The sequence below is a fragment of the Phycodurus eques genome, chromosome 6 (genome assembly GCF_024500275.1).
Source record: "Phycodurus eques isolate BA_2022a chromosome 6, UOR_Pequ_1.1, whole genome shotgun sequence".
NCBI lineage: Eukaryota > Metazoa > Chordata > Actinopteri > Syngnathiformes > Syngnathidae > Phycodurus > Phycodurus eques.
In genome coordinates, this window is record NC_084530.1 from 14507031 (window position 1) to 14511980 (window position 4950).

Below are 4950 nucleotides of genomic sequence, written 5' to 3' on the forward strand. Positions count from 1 at the left end.
ACATATAATAACTATATACATATATATATACGTATATATATATATATATATATATATATATATATATATATAAAATATGAAACTATATTCAAACAAAGTTTTGTTTGTTACTCTGTAACCATTGGTTTCTACACGTCATTCAATCAAGCATTCCAAGTGCGACAAAATGGATTGTTTTTCTGATTGGAATGGAGGAATGCTTTAAAAATTAAAAAAAAAAAAAAACAAACCCCGTTCACGCCAACCAAGCCTTGGTTGACTTTCTTATTTGATTGTTATTTTCACCATGTCACCGAGATCTTGGTCGCCTGTGTATTTTTAGCTCAAGATATGATCATGTACAGCAAGGGGATGGGGTATTATTACTGAGCTATATTTCAAAGATTTCACAATCATATGCTCTCTCTCACACACACACATACACAGGTCAAGTAATAAATAAACGGTGTTATTGAAGTTCTCTAATGTGTGTTTTGTCGGGAATAATTTGCCACAAGTCCACTGGGAAACCTGCTCTTTCCTTGGTTTTATCACAGAACACAATGACTGCTTTCGCTGTTATTTTTAGTGCTTGAATTTTAAGACACTGAGTTATCCCTGATGGTTCTTGTGGACTTAAAAGATGTATGTAATCGCTATGGTTTTGCTCTACTTTCTTATGACCTCAAAAAAATACCTTCTGGTGCCTGTCACACTACACTTGCGCCTATCTTCCCTCCCAAACAAATGACTGGTGACAACACTTCAACTCTTGCATTCCGATCCCATCGTCACTTCACTTCAATGTGATTCTCACATGGTCTTGCAGATGTTCACAAGAGGAGAAAGAGCTCTTGAAGTCAGGGTCATGGAAGGGGTGGAGGGTTCCGTGAATTGGCTGACTGCAAACAGAGATGATCTGTTTGTGTCCATCACAAGATTCATGTGACTGCCGCATGTGAATGATCCGGTGGTTTCCTGCATGAATGAATGGCCTTCGGGTTTTGGATAAGAATCTCACCCAGAAACATTCTATCAAACCCGAATACATGAGACTGATGATTGAAAGCAGATGGTTTATAGTTAATATAAATAAAACAATAACGAAATATATATGTGGTATTTCACAATGTATTGCTTTTTATTGAACACATTTCTACTCCATGTGGTATATTAAATGCTATCAATTCTTTTTTTTTTTCATTTGACATGAATGTCTGCATTCCTTTACTATGGAAACTGTTATTATCACTTTTGAATGTTGTTCCTGAATTAATGCCTTTCTGGTTGGGTTCAACTTTAAAGAAAAAAAAACACCTAATCCTATAATCTTTTGGCAGGTCCATAATGTAAAATAAAATTCTATTTACAGAGAAACATGAACATGTTATGCTTTCAACATTGTGGGAACAGTTTGGGAAGGCCCTACTCTGTTCCAATGTCGCTTTTTCCAGTTGTACAACGCAAGATCCAAAAATGCATGGTTGGGTGAGTTTGGTGTCAAAGAACTTGACTGACCCTTACAGAGCCACGACCTCAAACCACATCAAACACCTTTGAGATCAACTAGAAGGCATGAATCCATTAGGGGGGATACTAGTAATGAGTAATGAGACTTTCCAACTGTAATAGCAGACCTTTTTTTTAATCACAACTTAACTCTAACGACGTAGCAAACATCCAATAATATAATATATTTACACTACTACTAATATACTGTAATACATAGGTGCCAGCCGCTCCCCGATGGCACCTCTAAAGATTAGACCCTGGACAGACAGACTCCAAAACCTTATAGAGAGACTCCACTTGCCTTTCAGTTTAGGTCCCAATTAATTTGTCCACATAGTACCTTTGAATAAAACTCTTGTTTTTTTGGTTGAAAAATAAAAGTTCAACATACTTCAGTTAAAACCCACCACAACTGGCATAACCGTAAAAAAAAGGACGAGGTAAGCATCCTGCTTAGGCAAATACACATGGCCTTAAAGAGGAGAAGGACATTCAAATCAACGACCCAGGGTCGACCTGATCTTAAGGCGCCTCCAAAGCAAACGAAGTCATTGCAGCTGAATCGTCGTGTCTATCTCACTTCTTCTCAATTTACAAGGTTGATTGAGGTGACCTAGCTGTCAGTCTGAGCCGCCGAGCCTTTTCCTCATATTCATCCCTGGTAGATGCACTTCATTACTCTGGCTAAATAGACTTTCTAGAGACCCCATCAGCCCTATCACCTTTCAACACAGACACCTCATCAGACATACGGTACTCTGCCATACGCATACACATGCGTAACATGACACACCCACGCAGAGACACATGTACCACTCCCCCCTCTTCTACTGCCTTATCTTTTTACAGGGCCATCAGTCAACACACATGCACACCCTTTAAAATGCACACTGTAGGTTGACGTCAACTAGCCACCTCATCGGACCCCGGCAGACACCTATTACAGTGTGAGCTCAGATGCACATTCATCCTCACATCCTTCTTCCACTTTGTCAGCTTGCAACAACCAATTGACCAGAGACAGACAATAATGTTGCTCCACTTTAAGACATGGACACACTTGTACTTGTATGGAAGATGTCACAATTTCACGTCAAATATAATTAGTCAGTGTAAAGTGGCCTCAGATCCCCAATTCCCACAAAACCGCAAAGATCAAAACACTTCCTTCTAACTTCTTAACCTTTGGAAAAAGTACTTGTTGCAGTGATACGAAGAGGCATAAATCCAAAGATTAATTTTTAATTAAATCAGTTCTCAAAATAACTGCCCGCATTGCATGTGAAGACTTTCAAAGAACATTTTCATTACTCTTTTGATGAAATAAAACGTGGTTAATTAATCAGCTCTTGGAGTGGATACAAAGTTAACAGTATTCAAAGCAGAAGCTGCTTACATTAAGGACTGCAGTTATCCCAGGTCTCATGAAAGATGCTGCTAGCAGCATCTTTTACTGTGATAGCTACACTACAATGTGGCTGAGGCCAAAATTAGCTTGATCTGCTTTTTCCTTATCTGTTCCTACAAAAAACATTGTCAGGTATTTTGGAGTTTGTAAAGAGGACCTGTAAATTAATGGGAACAACATTCCACCTTCAACTTTGTGTCACACTGTATGACACTCAAGTCTCATCAATATCCATCCATCCATTTTCTGTACCGCTTATCCTCACTCAGGTCGCGGGTGTGCTGGAGCCTATCCCAGCTATCTTCGGGCCATTCGCCCTCACATCCACATTCCAACCCCCGTCCTCAGAACTGTGAGGCAGATGTGCTAACCAGTCGTCCACTGTACCACCCTTATTAATATCTTCAATCAAATATTGAAATACTGTATATTTGTTTTGTTTTTATTAAAATAAACAATCACATAATGCAGAATTTCTCCTCTTGGCAAATTCATTATTCTTTCCATTTTACTCCAAGTGTTCCATCAGTACTATTGAGCTTTTTAATGTTTTTATTGCCTGATTCAGTGCCACCACCAGGGCTACAGTGGAAATTCATTTCATAAAGTATGGAGCTGTCTACATGCAAAACAGATCTAAATATAATTCATGGAGGTCAACAGTTGCGTAGAAAGCTCTTCTAAAGATAGAGCTACATTAATCCACTGTACATATCCTCTCCATCCACCTGCAAAATGAAAAACAGACCAATTTTGAAAAAGATTAATGCCAAGGAGGAACACGAATGCTCGCATTCATACCAGACATGAATTGGATGTTTCAGATAGTGTGATTACATGTAAAGTCAACGCAAAGAGCACGACTTGGCATGAAATGGCACCAGGAAAGACGTGTGACACGACATGAATTTGAGCCACACATATAGGGTCATTGCAAATGCGCAATTTTGCACAGGCAACACAAAAGGCGTGTTTATCCATGACACCGGGGTGAACGTGTAATTATTGAACCAGCTACAACATTAGATACACACTCATCTAATGAAATCCAATTAAATAACTGCACATATGGTATTTGGTTGTAATTTGCAGTACTGCAGAACTATTCTGTGTCATAATGAGAAATTTTATAATGCTTTAATTGACATTTTGCCTCTGGATATTGTGTGAGGTCTAAGGGTAAACAGTATAAAGTATATGCAGTAAATACCAGATCCAATTATTTAAATATCATTGATCACTGTGAAAATTTGGATCCATCTAAGCTGTGCAATAATGCCACTTCAGGTAATACGTTTGACTTTCTTTAGGGTCTGCATTCTGATTTCAAAACGTTTTTTTTATTCGTTTCACAAAAAGTAGGAGTCACTGATGGTGGAGTGGTACACTCGCCTGACTTTGGTGCAGGCAGCGTGGGTTCAGTTCCCACTCAGTGACGGTGTGAATGCGAATGGTTGTCTGTGTCTATATGTGCCCTGCGACTGACTGGCGACCAGTTCAGGGTGTAGTCCGCCTTTCCCCCGAAGTCAGCTGGGATAGGCTCCAGCGTCCCGTGACCCAAACCAGGATAAGCGGTGTTGAAAATGAATGGATGGATGGACAAAAAGTAGGATGTACAAAGAGCAACAAATCGCTTTTTCCTACATTTTTTTTCTCCCCACCCCGCATTTAAAAAAAAATTTTAAATCCAGAAAAAAAGCAATAACAACGAAAACAACAAGGGGAAAAAAAAAAAAAAAACACTTCACCATAAACAGTATATAGACATACATTTACATAAAAATATAAATATGCAAACCAACAAGATTATATGCTTGTTGACAAAGAACATTTTAAAAATAACATTTGTAACTTCTTTCCTTCTTACCATAAGCAAATCCATCCATTTTCTGAGCAGCTTCTCCTCACTAGGGTCGCGGGCGTGCTGGAGCCTATCCCAGCTGTCATCGGGCAGGAGGCGGGGTATACCCTGAACTGGTTGCCAGCCAATCGCAGGGCACATACAAACAAACAACCATTCGCACTCACAGTCACAGTCACACCTGCGGGCA